Here is a 13,534-nt window from a genome sequence, read left to right as displayed (position 1 = left end):
TGACCAGGGCATACAAGAAATAGAACACTGCTGGAAGGTGGTACTTACGTCCATACCCAACAAAAGAGGCGCCATTTAGTCTGAACTGGGACCCTGTTTTAAGATTCCAAGCCATGGATTTTAGACATTTCTCTGGTCCAAGATACTTATAAGCAGTACAGAATACTCCATACAAATGGTCCCAACCTCTAGTTTTCCTTGTATCAGTCTCTATTCCTCTGACTGGCAGGGGACAGGGGCAGCAGGAACCCCTTGCTGTACAGCTTTTTGTTTACTACTGTGCACGACTGGGCCAGCAGTGATGCTTTCCTTAGGGTAGGAAATGATCAATCTCGGTCAGGGGAAGGTGGGTTTCGGCAGTAAGGGATTTTCAGAGGTTACATGATAATATATATATATGCAAGGTGAACAATGTATTTACTTTCTGTAACGCCTTTTTGGAAGAGCCCATCTAACCACAGATTGCTCACATTGCACCTGATTGGATCAGAAAACTTGCATAGCAATTCCCTCGCGCAGCAACAGATGGAGTAATGCATCTATACATTTGGTCAGTCCCGCCCCGAACCCGACGTCAGGGCCACTATATGTGGGCCACCGAAGCACACTGATGTTGTTTCTTTGCTGATCTTCGTTCTTGCTGATGGATGAGGAGCCTTTAATACCCCATTTTGACAGTGTGCAGACTTTAGGTTGTTATCTTAATAGTGGATTTTATGAATTCATTCCACAGAACAGGGAGGAGGGTGAGTCGGTGAGAAATCTGCGGTTAGACATTCTCTACCGGAAAGGTGCTATTGAAGGTAAGTAGCTTGTTCTTCAGATAGGGACTTCCAACTGCAGATTTTTCACCTTCTGAACAGATCCCAAAGCAGTTCCTCCTAGATGTTGGGTCGGTGGATTGGTTCAGAACAGGAAACCCTGCAAAACAGATCAAGTAAAGTACTCATTCTGTGACCGGACATCCAGATAGTAATGTTTTATTAACATATGGCGGGATGCCCACACAACCGCCTGCCAAATGTCCAAGACTAATACACCGTGCACCAGTAGAGTGGTAATACTGCTTCTCTGGTGGAATAAATGTGCAAACAATCTGGGGGCTGCTTCTTGTCTAGTCCATAGCAGATCTGGATGCACAGTACAATCCATCTTGAGATGGTTCTTTTTTGCACAGCTTTGCCTTTCTTAGCCCTAGAGAAACCAACAAAAAGTGGATTGCCCTGACAGCAATCTCTGGTTTGGCCAACACAGAAGCTAAGTGCCTGTTTAGTGTCCAGACGATGAAGCAGTTGTTCTTCCTTGGAGGGATGAGGCAGCACATAGTAAGCCAGCAAGGTGATGGATTGCCCCAAATGAAAAGGTGTGACTACCTTGGGTACAAATGTCACTTTTGTCCGGCGGACTAATTTGTCTGGGAATAAAGATGTGTATCTGGGAACCACGGACAATGCCTGTAGCTCGCTCACTCCCCCTGGCTGAAGTTATGGTGACGGGGAATGCTGTCTTGATGGTAAGAAGATGGAGAACAACTATGCATGGGTTCGAAGCAAATGCATATCAAATAAGCGAGTACCAAAGCAAGGCCCACCTGCAGCATGACAAAGTTGGTGGGAATATATGCATCACAACAGGTGACTTGAGGAGAGATGGCTGGTTAGGTAAATGCAAGAAGGCCGAAAGTGCTCAGATGGAACCCTTAACTGTTTCCACAACAAAACCTTGCTGGGCCAAGGTCAAACAGAACAGGAGACCATCTGATAACTGAGTTTTCAGAGGTTGCAGGTCTCGGGAAGAGCACCAGACAACAAACAACTCTCAGTGTCCTGCACAAATTAATTTGGATGATGAACACATGACTGACAAAATATCATCAATTGTAACGGGACAGGGAAAATACAAGTAACAAAGGAAACCCGTCTCACAATTCAATACAATCATCCAAATTCGTTCTCATCATTAAATAACATTTTAGTTTGTACTTGTTTAGCTCCATTAGTACATATATCACACTTTTCCACAAGTATTGTAAAAAGCAATTCAAATTTGTATTTTGGACCCTTGAGGGTCTGGAACCACTAGGATGATGTGGGCCTGGTGCCTCCTCATCTTTTGATGCCTGCACCACCTAGCTCTGTGGAATAGGGTGCTGCATAAGAAAGGTGGATCTCCTATTAGCAGGCTTGTGCTGCCTCACCAATTGTCCGTTGACTGGCAGACAAGATCCTGGCTTGGCCCAGGTGCCCACCAGAATTCCAGTTACGGCCTCACTGAAGGAAAGTAGTGGCTCATGGCTGAAGTCAGCCTCGTTTAGGACTTATTTTAAGATATTAGTTTTAACTTCTTGAGTGGGTAAGGCAAGGTCCAACATCTCAGATGCCCGTCGAATATCTGTAGCAAAAGAAGTGGACTCCTCAGTGGCCACCGGGGTTATGTGAGAAGAAGCGTATGTCTGGTGAAGTGTTCAGACCACTAGCATTCTGAAGGTCATCAAATAAATTACCATCTTCACCATATTGGTTGCCATCATCATAGTAAGTATCAGTGAGTCCATTATCACAGTGTGGAGCATGAGGGTCAGGTTCAGAATGGACATAAAGTTGAGCTTTGAGTGGTAGAGCATGGGTTTCCAAGTCCAGAAGTACAACCAAGTCCACTTTTGGCATCAGTGACGTCGGTATCAATGTCAATGCTGGGGCTGGGGCTGTTGAGAATGAAGTAGACGATGGCATTGAGCGTGGTGCCAGGGTTGAAATCATGGTTAGCACTGATCTGAAGGGGGTGACAACCACTTTATCAGATGCTTTTCCTTGCTACTTTGCAATTTCTGCAATTTGACAGGCATTTGCAATATTTCTTCATTAAAAATGCCATCTTTATTTGACAAATGCCCTGCCAGTGGGAGAAAGAAAGCCAAAACAAACCCCCAAGATATTGGTATTATTTGTCTTCCAGCACGTCATGTTCCTGAAGATTGTCATCACTGAAGGCAGTTTTCCAGGCAAGCCCTGAGGGAAAGGGAAAAGATTTGCCTTCATGGTGCAGAAGAATAACACAGGCAGAATATTCTGAAGATTCAAAGCGAGGGGAGGGTCAGTCCTCTACCAGGACTCGGTCATCTACCTCTGATGGACGTGGAAGATCACAAAAACGTTATTCCACATAGACGCCGAAGGCATCAACATCGAGACAAGGTACTGCACCAATTTGCTCACCGTCAATGGATGGATCGACATTGAGAAAGAGAAGGAGGTCTACCTCAAGACAGAGTAGGTCGATGTCGAAGACTCACATGTCGTCAACACAGGCATACTTGTTAACATCGCGGAGTGGTTTGTCGTTGAGGCGGCAACTGAGATCACTGTCAAGACATCACAGGTCGATGTTGAGGAGCATACTGATGTCGAGGACACATCAGAGGAAAAGGAGATGCATTTCTTCGTCACCAGGATCTGAGTATTCTAGGATGTACTCTCGATCTTCACCTATAGTCTTACCAGACTCTCCTTCATCACCACCTCTTTCATCACCTTCGCCTCCACCACAATCACCACCTCCTCCGCTGCCTTCAGCGCCAATCCCACCGGCTCTAACACCTCCTACAGAACCACCTTGCCCAGGATCACGTTCCAGATTGAGCTATCATTCACAGCACAGGTGCGACAGATTCCGGCATCACTATCGCCGTCAAGCCTACAGAACAAGAACAAGGTCACAATCGTCATTCCAGGTACACGTCCTCCACTCACCGACCCTTACAGACTCTCCACCACCTTGAGTCTCCCCAGTGGATGATATTACCACCTTCAAAGAGGGATTAGTGAGAGGAGCAGCAAAATTAAATATCCAAGTGTCTGTACCTACACCTTCAACATCAGTGATAATCGAGATGCTTCATCAACGCACAACATCCAGACCGCTCCTTCTTTAGCACCAGGCCTCCTGGAATCGGCAATGGAACTCTTTTTGACACCGGCCTCAGCCAAGTCTGCTCCGTCGGAAGACGTACAGACCTCTTGAGCAGGATCCACTCTTCCTCCATTCAGACCGTCCTGAAGACTCCGTAGTCATACTGGCAGCAAAGAAACACCATGCAACTACTCCTGCCTCTTCAGTGTCACCAATTAAAGAGAGCAAGAAGTTGGATTCTGTGGGCTGCACAGTATGTGGCACTGCTGCAACTTCCATGAAAACAGCAAGTGAAGCTGCCCTTCTCTGCAGATATGTTAGGGCATTGTGGGAATCTGCCCAGAAGTTTGCCGAACATCTACCCAAGGACAAACAGGAGGATTTCCTGGAAGTGGTAAATGAGGGTTTGATGGCCTCAAACCAGATAATAAGTGCATCTGCTGAGTCCGCTGTACTAGTGGCACACAAATACTGCCATGAAGTGGCCCTGCGCAGACATGTTTGTCTCTATCTCACATCTCTGAAACCGGAGCAACAACAACGGGTTATCAATCTGACATTTTCAGGTTCTACCCTCTTTGCTAGCCACACAGATGATGAAATGGCTCGGATGAAATTCGAAATGGACACCCTAAAGGCGGTTAGCCTAGAAAGGTCCAAGGAACAGAGAAAATCATTCAAGCCTTACCAGGAGACTATACTACCCTCAGAGGGTTCAAATCCCTCACTGGTATCAAGGGCGACAGCAACGACAGCAGCAACAACCCTATACGCAGCAATGCAGGCAGCCTAGCGGAAGAGCCTCACAACAGCCAGCACAAGCACAAAAGCCTGCAACAGGTGCAAAACCTTGAATATTCCCTTCCCCCCTTCGATTACCCACTCCGTAAGGGATAAGTATTTTTGCACTTTATGGCACAGTGGCAATAAATAACGAAAGACGCCTGGGTACTGAATATTGTTCGGCATGGATACTGTCTCAGGTTCACAAGTCGTCTTCCAAAACCATCCAATCACCATCTGAATATGATGAGATCATATGGCAACATCTTGCTTCATAAAAACAGCGGTGGAGGCCGTTCCTCATCATTAATAGGGAGCAGGCATTTATTCTGGATATTGTTGGGTACAGAAAAAAAGGCAAGAACGAATTCAGACCCATTCGCAACCTGAAATTTACCAACAAATAGATTTTATGAGAAATGTTCCAGATGATGGCCTTATATCAAATCTATCCCCAACTACACCAGAGAGAGTGGCTATGTTCCATTGATCGCAAAGGTGCATATTCTCACATACCAACTGTAGAAAGCTGGCTCAGTTTATGGTGCACACCTACGGTTGGCACCCTATACTGAATACAGGCAACCCTTAGTGATAGTGTTTAGGTGTCCAGATAGCAAACGCTCTCTAGGGAGAGCTGTAGTGATCATCTAAAGCACTTGCAATACCACAATAGTCAGTCAGTAACCAATAACAATAAAGAACCACACCAGGAGCTGCAAAAATAAAGGTTTCTTTATTACATTATAGCTGAACTAAAATTAGTATATCTCCACCTGAAGAGATCAACACACAAAAATATACACTTGGGTCAACAAAAGCATAAAAATACATGGAGCCATATGGGGGGGGGGCAAACCATATACTAAGAAACTGGTATAAGAATAAAGGTGCCCAATTAAGTTAGGTGTGTTAGGATCCCAGGGGTTGGGGGAGTGGAAAATCACCAGAGGTAAGTACTTGAAATTCCACAGGTGCCCGGGTGCAGAGCTGTTATCGAGCCAGATGTTCCATAAGCTAACACAGGACTGTCATGGTTGGATTTTCATGAATTCAGGACCCTTCCCAGTGGATCCCTCGGAAACCAGTTCGTACAAAGAAGGTTGGAGAGTGCCCCCACCCATGGATACCCAGAAGACCGGAGTACCTACACCAGAGAGCCCAGGTGCATAGGGGTGAAGTAGCACTGGAAACCCTTGTTGGAGTCAATGGAAACCTCAGTTGTTCAGCCACTTTCGTGACCCGTGAACCAGGCCAGTGGAACCAAAAGGTGGAGTCCGGACGTGAAGTACCTGAAAAAGAAGGGGACGGTGTCCACACCACTCGGAGATGTTCAGGTGGTGCAGGAAGTCAATGCCCACCCTCTTGGAGGTGAAGTTCCCGCAGGGCGGTGAAAGAAGAAGTCCAGCTGCGGAGTCCAGGGGATGCAGGAGATCCTTGAAGTCAACCACAACCTGTTCCACGTTGGTTGCCAGACTGCAGAAGGGTCAGTGACTAGCAGAACCACCAAAACTTAGAAAATGCAGATTTTTGGAGGACCAACAAGGTCCTAGTGACTCAACCCTTGGTGGGGAGTCAGGGCAGACCTTCAGAAGGAAGGAAAGCCAGCTGTAGTTGGAGGAGCCCCCACGAGTGACCCACTGACAGCAGGCACAGGGACTCACAAGGAGGCCTCAGCAGCAGAACAAAACAGGAGTCCCACGTCGCAGGAGCTTCAGAGTGGAAGCTGAATCTGGAGTTGCAGAGTGCTGGGGCTTCTAGGAACTTGAAGATCTTCTTGGAGGATGAGCAAATAAGCCTTGGCAAGAGCAACAGTTGCGGTGCACAGGGGTTAAAACTGTAAACTTCATACTTGTATAGCGCACTACTCACCCGTTAGTGTCTCAAGGAGCTGTACGCATACTGCTGTGGAACCCCTCGTGGCTTTTCCCTGTGAGGCGCCCACTCCTGGGCAGCCCCCAGGGTGAAGCCAGGCATCCAAGCGCTGTCAGGGCCGTTGTGGAGATTAAGCAAGCTATTGCCCAGAGTTACAGAGTGGGACCCATTAATTAGATTAGGTACTGAGGCGAGAATTATCTGGTCCAAGGGAATTGATTCCAAGACCCGCTGAGGCGGGAACTGAAGCACCATTGTGCCACATTCCCCACACTTCTGTTCCAGTGGCTGCAGCAAGGGTCCACAATCTCCCAAGGTAGATAAAAGACAAGTTGGACCCGGGGACAACCACAGAACCACCACCTGTGAGCAAAGCCTTTACGCTGCCCGTGGGACAGCAGGATCCACCAGCCAGTCATCGCTGTCTTGATGTGCTTGAGTATGCAGGGGAGTGACTCCTTCATTCCAAGGGAGATTCCTTCCTGCTTCTTGGTTGCAGGCAGAGTCCTTGTGGCCCTGGAGGATGTACATCCATGGACGTTGCAGAAATCTTGCAGGAGTGGGAGAAAATGTTGCAGTGGGGGCCCTCCCAAAGTGTTTCTGTTCCAAAAGCAGACCAGCAGCGGTTTCAGAGACCAGGAGAAGAAGATGTCTTGCAGAGAGTTCCTTGAAGAGTATTGCCTGACAAATCTGAGGACTCACCCTCGGGGGAGCCCTTAACTAATCCTAAAAGGGGGTTGGTCACTCTCTGAAGTAACCCATCTATCAGAGGGGGGTTAGAGACGTCATCTACCTGGCCTAACCAGTCAGATGCTCCCGGGGCCTCTGCATATCTTATTTTCAAGATGCCAGAATCAAGTGGCGACCTGGCACATCTGTGTGCACTTGCCCAGGGGAGAAGCTGGACAGCGGGGGTGGTCACTCCCCTGTCCTTTGTGTGGTATCATGCCAGAGCAGGAACCTGGGGTTTCTGAACTGCTGATCTCCACTATTTGCACTTGGCTTGGACCAATATCAGTGGTCACTATGTATCTCTATGTCCTAATGTTTAAACTCTGCCAAGAAGTTCTAACTCCATGAAGTAACCTAGCATACACTACTTACAAAATTGTCTGATTCAAAATTAGTCGAATGTGAAATAGCATAAAAACAAGTCAATTGCAACTGCAGCTTAAGTTCGAGTCCTAACTGGTCAGTGAAAAGAATAAGTCTGTGGATGAGAGGTAAGTAAGAAGGAAGAAACAGAAACACACCAAAGAACAATGGGGTACAGAAACTGTAAGTAAACCACTTTAAACAGCTAAGACACTTTTAAACCCACCTCAATATGAACATGATTGTACATGAGGAAATATTAAAGACAGCATTTTACAAAACGAGGTGTATATAGCCATAATAATTTCGCAGATGCTACTGTGCATTATGATATGTGGATCTGGACTAAATAACTGTTTAAACACCTGCAGGCCAACATTTGGGCCTTCTTGTGGATTAACTAACCTTCGCATAAGGTTAAAGACACTCAATCCACATGCGACTGGGGGGCTGGGAATGGCAGATGAGCGTCCTTATTACTTGGGGGCGCAGATGCTGGTGGTCAGACTGGCTGAGTGGTAGATGGGGGGGACCCGGCATTTGGGCTAGAAGTGGCTGAGATAGGTCTGGATAGGATCAAAGGGTTGCTGAATGGCACCCCTATTCCATTTCTTCTCCCTGTGCCCACAAGGGTGGTTCTTAGGATCTGATGCATGGCATTACAGTGGGATGGATGGATCGAAAGATTATGCTGGTGACTCCCCCACCATTGAGCAGGTGGATGAGTGCATTAAACCACCTCCTTAGGAGAGTTTGGTGGATGCGAAAGGGTTGGGATCTCCAGAGTGGGAGACATCTGGAAGCGACAACACCTTAAGTCCTATCAGGTGCTGTAGGAAGAGTTTGGCCTAAATTCCAAACCTGTAACCACCCTAAACCCCAAAATATATATATGGAAAATGCCACTTACCCAGTGTACATCTGTTCGTGGCATGTTGCGCTGCAGATTCACATGCTGTGCACTGTTCCTGCCATCTAGTGTTGGGCTCGGAGTGTTACAAGTTGTTTTTCTTCGAAGAAGTCTTTTCGAGTCACAGGACAGAGTGACTCCTCCCTTTCGGCTCCATTGCGCATGGACATCGACTCCATCTTAGATTGTTTTCCCCGCATAGGGTGAGGTAGGAGTGGTAGAATGAGGATACTAACGATGTCCATGCAATAAAATAGATAAGTATGTGCATAGTTTGTGTTAAAGGAATGTTTATTTACATATATACAATTTTAATGAAACTTAAACGGTTACAGGCTCCCGGGGAGGTGGGAGGGCGGATGTGAATCTGCAGCGCAACATGCCACGAACAGATGTACACTGGGTAAGTGGCATTTTCCGTTTGATGGCATGTGTAGCTGCAGATACACATGCTGTGCATAGACCACAAAGCAGTAATCCTCCCCAAAGCGGTGGTCAGTCTGTAGGAGTTGAAGTAGTTTGAAATAATGTTCTTAGTACAGCCTGTCCTTCTGTGGCTTGTTGTGTTGCTAACACATCTACACAGTAATGTTTGGTAAACGTATGAGGTGTAGACCAAGTGGCTGCCTTACAAATCTCTGTCATAGGTATGTTACCTAGAAAGGCCATTGTTGCTCCTTTCTTTCTAGAGGAGTGACCCTTTGGTGTAACGAGTAACTCTTTTAGCTTTAAGGTAACAGGTTTGTATGCATTGGACTATCCATCTGGCAATGCCCTGTTTGGATATAGGGTTACCAGCATGGGGCTTTTGGAAAGCAACTAACAATTGTTTAGTTTTCCAAAAAGATTTTGTCCTGTCTATGTAATACATTAGTGCTCTCTTTATGTCTAACGTATGCAGTGCTCTTTCTGCTACGGAGTCTGGTTGTGGAAAGAAGACCGAGTTCTACAGTTTGGTTTAGATGAAACGGTGAAATGACTTTTGGAAGAAATTTTGGATTTGTGCGTAGAACTACTTTATGTTTGTGTACTTGTATAAATGGTTCTTCGATAGTGAACGCCTGTATTTCGCTAACTCTCCGTAGTGAAGTGATGGCTATTAGAAATGCTACTTTCCAAGTCAAGAATTGGATTTGGCAAGAATGCATGGGTTCAAAAGGTGGGCCCATGAGTCATGTAAGTACAATATTAAGATTCCACGAGGGTACTGGTGGGGTTCTTGGAGGTATAATCCTTTTAAGTCCTTCCATAAAGGCTTTAATAACTGGGATTCTAAAAAGTGACTTTGTAGGTTCAATCTGCAGGTAAGCAGACATTGCAGTGAGATGAATTTTAATAGAAGAAAAAGCGAGATTTGCTTTTTGTAGGTGTAGTAAGTAACTTACAATGTTTTGTATGAAAGCATCTAACGGCGTGATTTGGTTTGCTTGGCAGTAGAAAACAAACCTTTTCCATTTATTAGCATAACAATGCCTTGTTGTCGGTTTTCTTGCTTGTTTAATGACTTCCATACACTAATTTGAAAGGTTTAGGTTGCCAGATTCTAAGACTTCAAGTAGCCAGATTGCTAGGTTGAGCGATGCTGGATTCGGGTGTCTGATCTGTTGTTTGTGTTGTGTTAACAGGTCTGGTCTGTTTGGGAGTTTGATGTGGGGTACTACTGAGAAGTCCAACAGTGTGGTGTACCACGGTTGGCGAACCCACATTGGTGCTATGAGTATTAGTTTGAGTTTGTTTTGACTCAGTTTGTTGACTAGGAAAGGAACGAGTGGGAGAGGGGGAAAAGCATAAGCAAATATCCCTGACCAATTGATCCATAGAGCATTGTCCTTGTGGCTGATGGTGTGGCTACCTCGATGCGAAGTTTTGGCATTTTGTGTTTTGTTTTGTTGCAAATAGATCTATGTCTGGTGTCCCACAGCGGTAGAAGTAATCCTGTAGAATCTGGGGATGTATTTCCCACTCATGAGTTTGCTGGTGATCCAGACTGAGGTTGTCGGCTAACTGATTGTGAACGCCTGGTATATATTGCGCTATCAGACGAATGTTGTTGTGAATTGCCCAATGCCAAATCTTTTGTGCTAGGAGGCATAGTTGTGATGAGTGAGTCCCCCTTGTTTGTTTAGATAGTACATTGTTGTCATATTGTCTGTTTTGATAAGAATGTGTTTGTGGACTAGAAGGGGTTGAAAAGCTTTTAGTGCTAGGGGGACCGCTAGTAGTTCTAAGTGATTTATGTGTAGTTGTTTTTGTTGATTGTCCCATTGACCTTGTATATTGTGATTGTTGAGGTCTGCTCCCCACCCAATCATGGAAGCGTCTGTTGTAATAATGGCGTGAGGCACTGGGTCTTGAAAAGGCCGCCCTTTGTTTAAATTTACAGGGTTCCACCATTGAAGCGAAGAGTGTGTTTGGCGGTCTATCAACACTAGATCCTGAAGTTGACCCTGTGCCTGCATCCATTGTTTTGCTAGGCACTGTTGTAAGGGCCGCATGTGTAGCCGTGCGTTTGGGACAATTGCGATGCATGAGGACATCATGCCTAGTAGTTTCATGACAAACCTGACTGTGTACTGGTGGTTTGGTTGTATGCTTGACACTACAGTTTGAAACGATTTAACTCTTTGTGAGATTGAAGTGGCAATTGCTCTTTGAGTGTTGAGTGTGGCTCCCAAGTACTGTTGTATTTGGGATGGTTGCAAGTGAGATTCTTGGTAATTTCTGGAAAACCCTGGTTTGTGTAGGGTATCTATTACATATTGCGTGTGACTTTGACACCGGTGTTGAGTGTTGGCTTTTATTAGCCAATCATCGAGATATGGGAATATGTGCATGTGAGGTCTCCTTGTATGAGCTGCTACTACCGCAAGACATTTTGTAAATACTCTGGGCGCTGTTATCCCAAAGGGCAATACTTTGAATTGGTAATGTTTGCCCTGTATGACAAATCTGAGGTTTCCTGTGAGATGGATGGATGGGTATGTGGAAATATGCATCTTTTAAATCCAGTGTTGCCATGTATTCTCCCTGTTTTAGCAAGGGAACTACATCTTGTAGTGTGACCATATGGAAATGTTCTGATTTGATGAAGAGGTTTAATGTCCTGAGATCTAAAATTGGTCTTAGTGTTTTGTCTTTTTTGGGAATAAGGAAATACAGGGAGTAAACCCCTGTTCCTTTTTCATGGTGAGGTACTAGTTCTATGGCTTGTTTTGTTAATAGTGCTTGTACCTCTATTTGGAGCAGGTCCAGATGTTGTGCCGACAGTTTGTGCGTTCTTGGGGGAACATCTGGTGGGAAATGTGTGAACTCTATGCAGTAACCATGTTGGATAATTGATAGAACCCATGTGTCCATGGTTATGTCTGAACAATGTTTGTGGTATTTTGTTAATCTTTCCCCTACTGGTGATGTGTGTTGGGGAAGTGTGACATTGAAGGCACTGTTTGTTACCGGGGGTCTGCTTGATAGGCTGAAATTTTCCCCTTGCTCTTGGGAATTGTCCACTGAATGAACCACAAAACCCCCCTCTCTGGTATTGTGACTGGTAGGTGGGTTTTGTTTGGGAGGTGGATGCCTCTGATGGTTGCTGTCTAAACCCTCCCCTAAATTGTGGCTTCCTAAATGTCCCCCTATACTGGGAAGAGTAGAGCGCGCCCATAGCTTTGGCCGTGTCTGTGTCCTTTTTCATTTTTTCAATGGCGGTGTCCACATCCGGCCCAAATAGTTGCTGCTGGTTGAACGGCATGTTTAACACCGCTTGCTGTATTTCAGGTTTGAAACCTGAACTTCGTAGCTATGCATGCCTCCTGATGGTGACTGCTGTGTTTATAGTTCTTGCTGCGGTATCGGCAGAGTCCAGTGCCGAACAGATCTGGTTGTTGGAGATGGCTTGTCCTTCCTCAACCACCTGTTGAGCCCGTTTTTTATATTCTTTTGGTAGATGCTGAATGATATCATGCATTTTATCCCAATGGGATCGGTCGTAACGGACGAGGAGGGCCTGTGAATTGGTGATACGCGGTTGGTTGGCAGCTTGCGACGCCACTCTCTTCCCTGCTGCATTGAATTTGCGGCTTTCTTTATCAGGAGGTGGTGCATCTCCTGATGATTGAGAGTTTGCCCGCTTTCTTGCGGCTCCCACTATTACAGAGTCCAGAGGGAGCTGTTGTGTAATGAACACAGGGTCCGATGGGGGTGGTTTATATTTTTTTCTCCACCCGCGGTGTGATGGCCCTTCCCTTGACCGGCTCTTGAAAGACTTGTTGTGCATGCTTAGGCATGCCTGGTAGCATAGACAGGCTTTGATATGACTCATGTGTGGACGCCAGGATATTGAAAAGAAAATCATCCTCCAATAGTTCTGAGTGCATAGTGACATTATGGAATGTCGCAGCCCTGGCTAGTACTTGTGTATAGGAGGAGCTATCCTCTGGAGGAGATGGCTTTGAGGGGTAGTACTCAGGACTGTTGTGTGAAACCGGTGGGTCATAGAGGTCCCAGGGATCTGCATCGTCCTGTGTTTGCACAGTATGTGTGGGTGACTGTGCTGTTGGGGTGTCAAATGGTGACCTTGTCCTTTGTGGCGAATGTGGTGGCGATATTTCAGGTGAGAAATGTGGAGTTGGTGACCTTTCTCTAGCCACCTTTGCTCTTGCCTGATCAGTTTCAGTCTCTGTGTGGAAAGCCAATTTCCTTTTAAATTTGAGAGGAGGGATAGTTTGAATTTTCCCTTATCCTTCTGGATCTGTAATCTTGGTTGACTTTGATCAAACTCCTCCACATCCAGCTCCTGCTCAAACCTGTGACTCTCTATAAGTTGTTTGGAGAGCCCATGTTCTTCAGTATAAGAAGTCTTTTTCGGGTCCGAAGCCGGCTTCCTCAGCACCGAAACACCCATGGTCACGGTTGGTCTCGGCTCCGAAAGGCTCTTTCGATGCTTATCGGTTTCGACCAGTTGAT

The 13,534-nt window shown here is 46.0% G+C and overlaps 1 protein-coding gene across 2 annotated transcripts in view; it reads right to left on the bottom strand.

Annotated features, from left to right (window-relative positions):
- ARFGAP3 (ARF GTPase activating protein 3) overlaps positions 1–13,534 on the bottom strand; it is a 326,353-nt gene that overhangs the window by 177,717 nt on the left and 135,102 nt on the right. The gene's annotated exons all lie outside the window — the stretch shown is intronic.

This window comes from Pleurodeles waltl, chromosome 4_1, assembly GCF_031143425.1.
Source record: "Pleurodeles waltl isolate 20211129_DDA chromosome 4_1, aPleWal1.hap1.20221129, whole genome shotgun sequence".
NCBI classification, from domain to species: Eukaryota; Metazoa; Chordata; class Amphibia; order Caudata; family Salamandridae; genus Pleurodeles; species Pleurodeles waltl.
Note: the sequence above shows the minus strand (reverse complement) of the source record. Positions and strands in the feature narration are given on the sequence as shown.